A 13,178-nucleotide genomic window follows, 5' to 3' on the forward strand; every position below is an offset into this window, starting at 1 on the left:
GTACTCGCTCGTGTCACGCGACCAACTCCCATTCGAATGCACATCTCTAGCTGTAAAGCGCATCTACTGCCCACCTTATGCAAACGTTGCTTTTTCGGCCTGTGTGTGGGTGGCAACACTAGATAAGATATGTTTACTTAAGCCCAACAAAATCTACATAAATGTGGCACAGCTGAAACGTTCCCAAACCAGCTCAGGCCTTTACAGCCGCAGTTTCTATTGCATATACTGCATCTGACATTATTATTATTTAGGGTTAGCAATAGTTGACAAGGAACATCTGATAAAAAGCAAAGTAAGGTTTAAAACATTGCTATAAACACTCTATCTGCTCACTAAAGTTTTGAATGTTATAAAAAAAAACTAACATAACGCTCTTTTGTAAAACAAATAATTTGTTAACCGTTATCAATGCATTCAATCTAACTGTGAAAATCATTAAATGGGCAACTCTTGTAAGGTCAAGCAGATAGAGACGCGACTGAGCACAAAAATCAGCTGCTAATGCTCTCCGATTGGGCAGATTGAACTCTGAAACTAATTTGATTTGACGCAAGGCAATTTACGGCTGCACCGAATGTAGCGGTACGTCGGGGGGTTGGGGCTTATCTGGGCGGCTTTGCGCGCTTCTAACAATTCGGGGCCATCAAATTAATTACGTACTCGTCGAAAGAGAAGAAACGGTAGCTGTAAAAAGTTAATGAGCTGCGGAGTAGGCACAAAACGTAAGCGAAGAACGAGCAATGGAGACGACAACAGCAACAAGAACAACCAGAAGTCAAAACAAAAACAAAAACAAAGAACGCATCGTGATCGAAAAGCGCGTTTGTTTTGATTATGTGACAAACAAAGCAGAAGAAGAAAGAAAAACGACAAAACGACGAAGAGAAAAAGAATTAAAAAAAAAAAAAAAACCGACGCCGTTGGCTTTTAATTTAAAAAGTTGCTGGCAAAGCAGCATAAAACGTGCAGCGCGCGAACAATAGAAAGAGAGGGAGAGAGAGAGAGAGAAAGAGGGAGGCCGTGTGCCTGGACAAGAGAGACGCAAAAGAGGTAGATCGGCGTAACAAGCGCAACAAGCAAACACACACACACATTTGCCACATGTGGCAGGCAGTTAAACTCAAACAAACTGGTTTTACACTCCCACACATACATACTCAAAAACACACACTCAGAGGGAGAGAGAGAGAGCGCGCGTTTGTGTCAGCCTCACGCGCTCAAAGTTTGAAGCTCAGCTCCGGTTCAGGTTCAGTCGCCGTTTCAGGCTCGTTCGTTTTTGACGCGCTCGTCGTGGCATATTTTGTGCAATTTGTTCCGTTTTTTGTGACTTTGACAATCTATTAAAATCTATAAAACATTAATAGTGCATAACAACTGTCTATTTAAAGTGAATTTACGCTACCAATGTCTATTCCACGTGCTTCGAAACAAGTTTTAAAGTGTTGTTTTTAACAAAATAGAATACGAAATCAAGCTGTAAATAATATTTTAATAACTGTTTAAAGTGAAACCTTTTCGATTTTTATCTAAGATATCATCAATATATCAAGAGCTACCACAATTCAGAACAGGAATTACGATAAGTAAGTAAAAAACATGTGTATATATGTAGTATGTGGTTAGGAAAAAGATTATATATTTTATGTTCCATTTTAACACTTTATTATCTAAAAAAGAAACCAAAAAAAAAAATAGCAACCTGACCTAGGCAACATTGAGAACCTTTTACAATTTTGTACAGTTTGTTTAAGCTCCGCTTGTTCCTTATCGTAAAAGATCTTTGACTTTATCGGTCCATAGATAAGCTCGTCGAACTCGAAAGTTAAGATTGAAAGTGTATCTAATTAAAATTTTAACTTGCAACTTGAATCGCATATTTCCACCTAAATTGACGGCAATTGATTGCATTAGTTCGATAACTCTCTTAAGCTTTATCCTTTCTTTTTGGCAGTCTCCGAGTGGGCTTCATTTATTATTGAGCTGCGGCACGAGCGTTAAAGTGGGTTATATTAATAGGTAGAGGCGTTTAGCCTGGCATCATCTTTGGGATCGCGCAGCTGGCCCAATCTCATGCGCTTCGCTATATTCAGATTCGTGACCAGTTTGCGTGCTGGCCAAAGCGAGTGGGTCGCTGGGAAACCTTCGGTGCACTTTTTGCCATTATAATTGTTCGATTGATAAGTCAGACTCTCGGGCCATGTTGCTCCAATTTATATTTACGCCTTGAAGTTTTCGCCTCTTGCCTCTTTCCTTTTTTTCGGCCAAAACACAAAAGCAATGCAATAAAATACTTACCACTTCCAAGCTGGGTTCCCAGCACCCACGCCCAGCTCACCCAGCTGCCACTTTAATGCCCAATCGACATTGCCCTCGCAAGTCGCATAATTCTCGGACTTAATTGATTACGCCTGGTGCGAGTGCAAAGCCGTGTCCGGCCGGGATGTGGGTGGATAGTTTCTCCGTTGATAAAATAAGTATAAAATAACTTAAGTTCATGTTTTGTTTACGCCCACCTATAAATAAGCCGCAGTTCCAGCATAAATCTCAGCTCTGATAAAAGTGTTATCTATGGTACACAACGGGGTTTCACCTATCGGGTTAAACGTGGTGTCAAGTGCATGTGTACTACAAAAGTGCTTGATAATAACGAGTAGTTTTAAATTATGCAGTTGAATCATCAGGCAGATAATGCATACGCTTCCTGGAAGTGGTATTATATGCATACAAGAAACTGATTTAACGACTATAAAATAATCACATTGAATATATATAATGGCTAGCAATAATTACTTGTTAGATTAGTGAGTCATTGTCAAGGCTGCGAATCGGTTCTGAACCGAACCAGCTCGAGCTCAGTCCCGAACTCGAACCAGACCCAACCCCAACTAAGAAACTGAAAAAGTACTCGAACTGGAAGTTTTGCAAAACAGACCGCACCAATGACAATTTGTAGCTTTTGTTAGAATGCAAAAGAATTTTAAAAAGCCAGCTTCGAATACTTATTATAAAATCAATAAATATTTAGGATTTTCATGGTATTCACTCAGAGCTACTGCTGCAGCTAAACATTCCTTTGAGCACATAAAAGAAAGTCCATTTACAATGATTGTTGTGTGCGTCAGTCCAAGATGCAGTTCCATCTACAAGCAGCTTGTCGCTCCTCGAATAGATGCTAGACTATGTCTTGTAGAGTGGCATTGGATCGCAACGCCATCGCTTGTCACTAAATTGACCCATTTCAGAGCTTAAGGCGATGCCAAACGAAACGAAACGAAATGAAAAAAAAAACCCGACTGACGACTCAGACAAAGCCTAGAATCTGCCCCTGCACCTGTCCCCCCCCACACTGTCAGCTTACGAACCAGTTGCAAGTCGAGTGCATGTTGTACATGGCACATGCCCGAAACTGAAATTGTTGGCTTTCCTTGGCCGCCAACTTTTGGCTTGCACTGTGCCAGCTCTGATCCGCATGTGTCTGTGTCCGGAGTCGCCGACCACATTACATTCTTATCTAAATATGCACATTTCTTCTTTGTGCTTCTGGGTCTTGTCTTGCCTTCTGGGTCGTCATCTGCGCTCCCTCTCTCTGCCAGCCTCCACTCATTAACGGTATATATTGTTGTTATGTAATCTATATATATATATATATGTATATTTACCATGTAGTTTAGCATGAGCTTGCTACATGCTGTACCTGATAAATCAATGTGGCAGACGAGTCGCTGTCCGGCAAAGCTGTAGCTGGAGGCCTGCTTCATGTTCGTTTGCTAATGACATAAATTGTCCACTTCACATAGACGGCAGTTATTGACGACTTAATTATGCTGATGAATGCATTTTTGCAATTGAAATGTGCTGTGCGCAAAAAGCAGTTGAGTTATCAGACAGAGTTATATATGCAAGTTAAGCGATACGTAGAAATACGACGACTCCATAAACGCCCCGCAAAACTGGTTCAGAATGCGACGCCAAAGAAAATCACGTAGCACTCATAAAATCGTCTCTTCAACACTTAAATCTACCCAGAAGTATGCTATATTAAATTGTCAATCAATGGAAAGTCGTAGGATAGGCACATAAATATGTTTTCTACATATAAAATTGTTTGTTCTGAATTCCACCCGCAAGCGTGGAAAATTCGCGAAAATATGCAACTCTTTTGTTTACATTCCAATCGGCTTGATTGTGAATCATTTTCTAAGTCTGTGAAAATTCACAAAATCCCCCTCTTGCAAGATATAAGGGAGCACCTTTGAGTTTCACAAATAAAAACTTAGTGAATACGTGTTTAATCGATTTTGGCAATCAGATCCGCCAAATCCAGCGAAAAACTATTTGCGATCGGAACGATTTCAAGTCAAAAATTTATTTGATACGCTTTCTTTTATTTTTAATGATAGTACGGATGAAATTAAAATGGTTGCCACGGGCAAGGCCGGGTAATACCCGTAATACCCGTGTAATATAAATATTCATATCCATTGAAGTTTCTCAGGGTTACATAATATTTAAAATTAAGAAAATTTCTCATTTTCCAATACTTCTATGCTCTCATGGATTATCATTTGCTGATTCGATCGAATTCAACAATCCTTCAAGCTCTTCTTTATTTTTAAGTTTTCCATCCAAGCATAACTATTAAAAATAAAATTATTTTTAAGAGATTATAATTTTCTCTTGTGCGAGATTTCTTGTTTTGGAATTTCCAACAATAATCCAATTATTTTTGCCAAAAAATACCGCAGCCCAAATTTCTTTAAAAATCAGTTAATCAACCTTCGAATAAATCAACCATTAATAAACATTATGTTCCATGTCGCAGCTAGTTTGTTGCCAAAACCCGAAAGCCATTAACAATCATATATGACTATATATAGCGCGGATGATAATAAATCTTTTATTCCGCAAATACCTTGCCACAAGCTTTTGCACCAAATAAGATTAGCCGCAAATGAAAACATTTTCCGACAACGGGATGTACAACTTAATTATGATTTGTGCACAGAAAGAGTAAATAATAGTATGAATAGAGTTTAATTAACATAAAACATGTTTGCCTAAGCCACACGACAAAGAGCTAAAATTCAAATATAATATGGTCACGGCCACTCTCACTTGTGGCAGAAACACAAAAAATATATTGGCAAAAAATAGAGTTTGCTTTGATTTAATGAGTCGAGCCGCATTTATCATAATGTCAGTGATATGCTTAAGTTGGTTAGTTTTTTTTTTTAATGCCTCGCTGGCCGTTGTTTATCTACGGATTAATGTATTTCAGAGTTGACTGAACTCGTGGTCAGGCTGGGATCTACGGAGTGCCATCCGCATGGCCTACGTAAGCTCAGGCGCTGTAATTAAAAGTGAGAAAAAAAAAAACAAAAAAAATTGTGTTTGGTTTAAATATTCATGCGATGTGGGTCCGGTTTCGACTCTGTTGACTTTGAAAACATTTTTGACACGGATTTTGTGGCGACCGGAAAGAGCAGCACGCGAGTCTTTTATGGGGCGCTGCCAGTTTGGAACCAGTTCAGACGGAACTTCTATAAAATGCAATAAATGATTAACTGACTCGTATGAATTAAAAGAAATTAAAGAAAAGCGCAAATTATAGACATATTATAATACTCTTGTTTTTGTTGTTTTTTTATATGAACACTAAAAGGAACTAGTTCAAACGAAACGTCTATAAAATTAAATAAATGCTTAACTGGATCATATGAACTAACAATAATTAAAGAAAAGCACAAATCTAAAACATATTAAAATACTTTTGTTTAATATATCAATACTAAAAGGAACCAGTTCAAATGAAACTTCTATAAAATGAAATAAATTATAACTGACTCATTTGAACTAACAAAAATTAAAGAAAAGCACAAATTATGGACATATTGAAACACTTTTGTTTTGCTTTATTTATCAACACTAAAAGGAACCAGTTCAAACGAAACCTCCATAAAATTAAATAAATGATAACTGACTCATATGAACTAACAAAAATTAAAGGAAAGCACAAGTATTAGACATATTGAAATACTTTTGTTTTATTTATCAACACTAAAGGGAACCAGTTCAATCGGAACTTCTGTAAAGTTCAATAAATGCTTAACTGATTCATATGAACTAACAAAAATTAAGGAACAAAATTAAAGACATTGAAACACTTTTGTTTTGCTTTATTTATCAACACTAAAAGGAACCAGTTCAAACGGAACTTTTATAAAATATAAATAAAATGAATTGCTAACTCGTATGAATTAGCACAAATTAAAAAAAAAACACAAATTATGGATTTATTGAAATACTTTTTGTTTTGTTTTATTTCTCAACAATAAAAATTACTTTGCCATTCATAAACTGAATAACAATTTCCGCATTGAAAGCTTTGCAATAAAAAATTGTGTCAAATTTGTTGTCAGTTTTATGTTTTTGTGCTTTGTTTATTTGATTCGCTTTCTTACAATGATTTTTGAATTTTTTTTTTCGTTTTTACTTTTGTCACACGCTTCTTGAATGTACTCACATTTTTTGTGTGTTATTCGTAGCATTTTCGCCAATTTTATTTCGGATTCAGCTTAGGCATGTTCACGTCAAAGATCTTCCCAGTTGTTGTTTTCTTAATGATTTTGTACATTTTGTAGTTTTATTCAATGATTCGCATCTAGGCTAAGCACATTTGGTTTTTGGGAACGTGGGATTGTTGTACAAATTTAGAAAATTTGGATTTCTTTTCTTTATCAACATATATTGTACAAATTTCTATGATATAAGAGATAAGAAACTATAAAAAATTATAATTTCTCTAATTTCATTAAGCTATTCGTACTATAAATCATGTTTAGGATGTTTATATTATGGTATTTAATAACTTTTGTTAATCTGAAAATAATATAAATTCTATAATTTAATTGAACTATTCGTATTTTAAATCTAATTTGTTTAGATTTGAGTATTTAATTCGATTTTGTTAATCTGAAAATATTTTGTTGTGCTGAAGGCCTTAGTTAATAACTAGCCTATTAGTGTTGATGAAAAAAAAGCAACTATTCAATGCGATTTCGACACAAATTCGTGTGTCTGAGGTGAGTGCAGTATGTGTATCTATCTATCGACATCTGAAAAGGTGTCAGTTGTGATTGCGCATTTGTGGCATGTAAATTGAAGAATTTCCAACGTGGGAAAACGAGTTCAACGTCGTTATGGCTGTTGCTCTCACTGTTGTTGTTGTTGCTGCCTTTGCGAACGCCCCAAAATCAAGTCAAGCTGAAAAGCGTTAAAAGTTTAAACAAACAACGTTGCAAGGAAAATCGCTCACGCGTTGCATTTTATGGCGACATGAAAAGAAAACCAGTGCAAATACGAGTACTTGTTGAGTGTACTCAGCACTGCATCGAACCCGCACCCCACATACCACTTACCACTTATTTAAACCAACAGCCAGACCAAATATCTGGTACTCTCACAGATATCGATTACAAACAATTGCTCGTATCTGCATCTATCTGAAAGTATTTTTTTTTTTGTTGCGGTTTTGGGCTTGGGCAAATTGTTGCAATTCCCATTGATTGGCAATTTCCAGCATCGCCATTAGCTCAATCTTTGCGGCCGCCCCGTCCGTTCCATTGGCCCCCAGTTAATTGTGTACAATTATGCATTAATGAGTGCATCTGGCCAAGAGCACGAACTCAGGTTTTGCGAATTCTTGCATGAAATGTTGCATGCACTCGCCACTTGCCAACACTGGTTGACAGGGTTGGAGAGCGACGGGGCAAAAATGATAGATTTTCTATATGAACAGCAACTATTCGATAATCGATAATATTTCTAATTGCACGCCACGATCGCATGTCGAGATAATAACAATACACGAGGGGTAAATAATGATGCATCTTGGGATTTATTTGCCTTTTTATAAACTGGAGGTCTTATAATGCAGGCGGCATGCGGATTTCTAATGAATCTTTAATGTTAATGAAGAATGAGACAACTGACATAACTTTTCATAGAAAATTATTACAAATTTGGCATACAGAAGCGAGCAAGCTTTTAAGTAATCTTCTACTAAGCATATACTTTTATTTATGCTTAAAGACTTGTCTTTTGAATGACTTGGCTGTCTACAAAAATGAATTTCAATTGTTTGCCGCGTTAGATTTCATTGTTCAATTGTTCTACAATGGAAACAAAGCTCGGTGCCCCATTCAAAAGGCAACTTTATGGCCATTCGGAATTTATGGACCCCACACAAGCGACCTTCTAATTGCGGCCCACACATCGATCGACTCGTATACCCGGTGGCATTACTTGCCAGACAATTTGCACGTTGGCGACAGCGATTTGCATCGGCAAAATGCAAAGCATAATAAATTGTTGTTAAGGCCGTAAAGTGCATTATTCAATATGCAATTTTGTCAATTAATTAACTATTTTTGATTAATTTGCAATGCAGCACGAAACGAACATTAATTAAACTGTGCAAATATATATATAAGCGTGTGTGTGTGTGTGGGATCTATGGGACACTTGACTGTTGACGGCATTTATTAATATAACATAATTTGACAGAAGAAAAGAGGTAGGTATAGCAAGAGAGAGTGAGATAGAGAGAGAGGGAGGGAGCCAGATATTGAGAAAAAGAAAGTTCAGAGAATGAGTTTTTCTCTATTTTAAAATAAATTATATTTAATTTATTATTTATATTATTTTATCATATATTTATCTTATTTTATATTATTATTATTATTATTATTTATTTTATATTTACTTTTTTATATTCTACAAGTTTTGTTTACTTATTTTTTAATATATAATTATTTTATTAATTTATATTTTATTTATTTTATATTTATTTTATTTATTTTATTATTCTACAAGTTTCATTAAAATTGATTTATTATATATTTATTATATTTATTTTCATTAGATTCTTCTCGTTTTATAAAAATTTATTTATTATATATTTACTTAATTTATTTTTAATATTTTTTTTATTTATTTTTATTTTATTCTACAATATTAAAATGTATTTATGTATTTATTTTATTTATTATTATTTTATTTGTTTGTATTACGTTCTACAAGTATCATTAAAATGTATCCCTAACTTGATGACCTTTACCTTTAATGAAGTCTCTTTGCGGTACACGTGCCTCAGGTGATCATTGGGTATGCAGGTATACGCCCCATAGGAAATACTTCAAGAGAGGCCGTATCATTGACCTTTGCCAACATTTGTTGTTTAACTCTGTTTAACTGCTCCAACTCAAGTTGAACCTGACTTGGATCAACAAAGTTTGTGATTTTGTGGCAAGTTTAATTACCATAACGAATCTAGATACGAGCTATAACTCGTATACAGATAAAGATATATAGATACAGTTGACCTTCAATTGCAAACAAATTTCAAATGCAAATGTTAAGATCATATTTGGAGCCTGTTTGTTGTGCCAAATTATTGGCAAATATCAATTTGAAGTCAAGGTCTTGCATTTCGCATTCATTTATTTTGATTTTTTTTCGGGTACTGTCGGCATGAATAATAACAATAATGCTAATAATTACTGTAATTACTGTAATTACTAATTTTAATAACATTTGCTGACTATTTAGTTTATTGTTATGAACGTTTGCTATGTTAATTGACGTCAGCTGCACTTTTTGTTGAAATCCATCAACAGGTTTATAATTATTATGAATTTTTTTTGGAAAATCTATTTATATTATTTTGTAATATTTTATATAACATAGTTATTATTGACTGAATTACAGGGTATCTTGGCGCTGTTTGTGTGCCTTATTCAAAGCATTTAGATACTCTTGACTAACACGCAAACAGTTTGCTGGCCAGATATATATCTGACAGTACCTGAAGCCCACAGAGATACATGGACAAACGACTTTCAACTGCCAGCTTATCGGGTTAGTCAATTAATGTCAGCTTCGATTTCAATTAAAGCAGATAATACTCACGTCTGGCATTTTAGTTAGACGATGGTTTTGCCTAATGTGCTGCAATTACGTACATCGATTGGCATTTAATTAAAACAAATATTCAATCGCACAGCCAACGCGAGGCGCAGTGGAAACGCATTCATTCGGATGCGGACGAGGTCCGAGCCGGAGTCGACGGGCGTTATCTTTACGATAGCGTGGATTTGACAGGTTTAGGTTTTAATTTTTGAGCCGTCTCGAGATGCTGGCATTGTTTTTGTGTGTGTTTTTAATCTGCAAAGATTTGCATTTCTGTCTACGCAAATGATTTATTCGCCTTGTTGTTGTCGCCGCTGTCAGCGTCGTCAAATGGATTTCCATTCGATTCCCATCCACCGGGTTTTGTTTTCATTGAAACGGCAGCTTATTTGCCTTTCAATCAGAAGTCGAGCCCAGCCGGGCTAAAGTCTGTACATTTTCAGATAGCTCTCAAGAGCTACTCGACTTGAGGCACAGTCAATAACCAGTTACATGTTTCTGAAGGTCTCGTGTCGGAAGTTCTTTGAATGACAGCTCTAAACTAGCCGACAAATTTGGCGTGCGCTTCAAATTCCCAACTGGTTCAAGCGCAGATCTTTGAACATAATCGAAGCATTCAACTTTTTGTCATATTTATTTATCTCAAGCGTTACTTATTCCCACATTTATTTTACTGGCCCGCTCCTTGAATAACATTATTATTATTATTATGTATTTTTGTGAGTTTTGACACAAAACAAGACAAACAAATTATTTTTAATTGCTACACGAGCCGCACGCTTCAACAGCCAGCCCGGGCATATGGAAAGTGTGAAAACTGGCAGAGCACCAAAAATTTGGTGTTGAACTGGTATAAATAATAGAAATGTTGCCGGGCCCGAAAACCGAAAGATCGCCAGCGACCGATTGGAGAAAACACAAGCTGGCTGCTGTTGTCAAATGGCAAACATTTGCCAGAACATGCGGAGAAATCCGCGATAGTGCTGCCTGTGTGTGTGTGTGTGCACAACAAACACCACATGTGGTCCATGGCAAGCGAAGAGTTGGCGGGACGCAACGCCAGACGATGATAGCTTCTACTTAAGCCATGGCAACAGCCGGCATAAATCCAGGTTTAACTTAAGTGTTGTAATGTTAACCACTCGTCGAGCAGATAACTGACTAATGCCTAATGACTAATGCGTGTTATGACTTGAGCGGATTGGCATTAGGCATCAGGCATCAGGCATTGGGCATTACGGTAAGACCAAGCTAGAAAGTAGAGACCTCGCCAGATAAGCTAATCAGCTCTTACACACAAAAAAGTACACCGAAATCAAAACAGATAAAAAAGAGGTTAACAATCAAATATTTAGAGGGTATTATGAAAGTGTGTCACAGCTAAACGACGAGCCATGCCCATCTGTCTATCTCTCTGATGTTTCTTTATTGCTTTAGATAAATGGAGACGGAGACTTCACAGGATCCATCCCATACAACTACCAAACCGAGTACTTAGATAAGGAAAAGCTAAATCGAATAATTATAAAATTTAACAAGTAATGTTGAGTATGTTCATGCTGTGATTCTAGAGCTACGTTAAGAGCTCAAGAATAGTCTCAATAAATTAGCTAATAAAAAAAAAAATGAATCAGTCGATAAAGATTTCACATCATAATCCGTTGAAATTATCGGGAGAAAAGTGGGCTTCAATTTATGCCTGAAGAGCAGTTTTACCCTAAAAGATATCTCAATCAAACTCAACAAATACAAATCTCAAAATGCATTTAACATAAAGGCAAAAAATGTATTTACTATTTATTTCATTACTTGAGATCGGCCGAATGAGTGTAGAGCGAGTCGTATATATAATTATTTGTATATCAAATGAAAATTAAGTTTTATATTCAATTAAAGATATTACTATAAATAATATATGCTTGGACAGGTATTTAACTATCGTTAATTGCATTTTGCTGTTTCGCTTGAGATTATAATATAACAAAAAACCAGCTTCTAACGAGTTATGCATAAGACTAGAGTAGAGTATAGTATAGAATTCCTTTGTAACTAAAATAGAAATCTGCAAGTACATAAATGTTTCTTTTGCCAAGTTCAGAGTTTTTTCCGGCCCAAACTCAGAACTCGCCAAACAACTGAGAGAAGAAAACGAAGCAACCGGAGAAAAAAAGATATAGACATGTTGATAAGTTCAGGGGCAAATGTGTTTGGCGAAGTTGCGTTTTGTGCGGGATGTGCGGGGGCATGGCAAAGATTTATCAACAATGAGATTCGCACACAGAGGCTGTTGTTTTGTTCTTCTGGTCAGCCAAAAAGAGCCAAGCAAAGAAGATGAGCAGCAGCAGCAGCAAAGAAGGGGGCAACAAATCAAGAATAGAGATGGCGGGCTCACTTGAGATCCCCCTCAGGTTCAACCTTGAGCCGCCTTTGGGCATTCTAATGAGTTATTTGCAGCAGTAAAACGAGCGACATGCAAAGCCAACAAGTGTCAACATTAATTTGCAGCGGTCCGCTGTTAATTTCCAATGCGAATGTCACATAAATTTCTCATATGCTCATATGTGCATATATATATATATATATATGCATAACTCTATAGCTTGTATCTTGTATCTGTATCTTGTATCTGTATCTGTATCTGTATCTGCGTTTGTTTTTGCAGGCTGCGCATATTTGCCACACCCTACGCAGAATTCTTCATTTATTTGGTCTGTCAACTCGTATAAACAAAATATTGTTGACGCCTCGGTAGCACTAAAAGATGATGTCCAAATGTAGCAAATAATAGCCGAATACATTATACACTACTCCGTATGAAGAACATTAGAAATTCTTCATTCATTTGGTCTGCAAAACCTTATAAACGAAATTTTCTTGATGCGCCTAAAGATGATGTCCAAATGAGAGAAACCGAAGATTTTATACACTATTCAGAAACAGAACATGTTTACATTCAGATATAGCTTAGACAGCTTTTTAAAAGACAACCTACTCAAATTTGTTTTAAAAAAATTGTTGACTTAGTTAAGATACCCTCAGTTAGGGCATTAAAACATGCACAAGACGTAGCATAAAATTAAAATAATTTTTGTTTTCGCTTCGCCACGGTTCGTTTCAGTTTTTGTGGTGTCATTTGTTGTCTCTGCGCGAAGTTCATGCGCAGCATGCAAAATTTTCTTGATTACATTTTGGCGCTCTTCAAGCGA

General features: G+C 36.1%; 1 protein-coding gene across 1 annotated transcript in view; it reads left to right on the top strand.

Annotated features, from left to right (window-relative positions):
- The first annotated feature begins 1,249 nt into the window (after window positions 1-1,249).
- Window positions 1,250-13,178, top strand: part of Sema5c (Semaphorin 5c) — a 43,831-nt gene continuing 31,902 nt past the window's right edge. Inside the window, exon 1 of the mRNA XM_015176054.3 lies at window positions 1,250-1,586. The gene's annotated coding sequence lies outside the window, so the exon portion shown is untranslated. The remainder of the gene's footprint in view (window positions 1,587-13,178) is intronic.

The sequence above is a fragment of the Drosophila virilis genome, chromosome 3 (genome assembly GCF_030788295.1).
Source record: "Drosophila virilis strain 15010-1051.87 chromosome 3, Dvir_AGI_RSII-ME, whole genome shotgun sequence".
NCBI classification, from domain to species: domain Eukaryota; kingdom Metazoa; phylum Arthropoda; class Insecta; order Diptera; family Drosophilidae; genus Drosophila; species Drosophila virilis.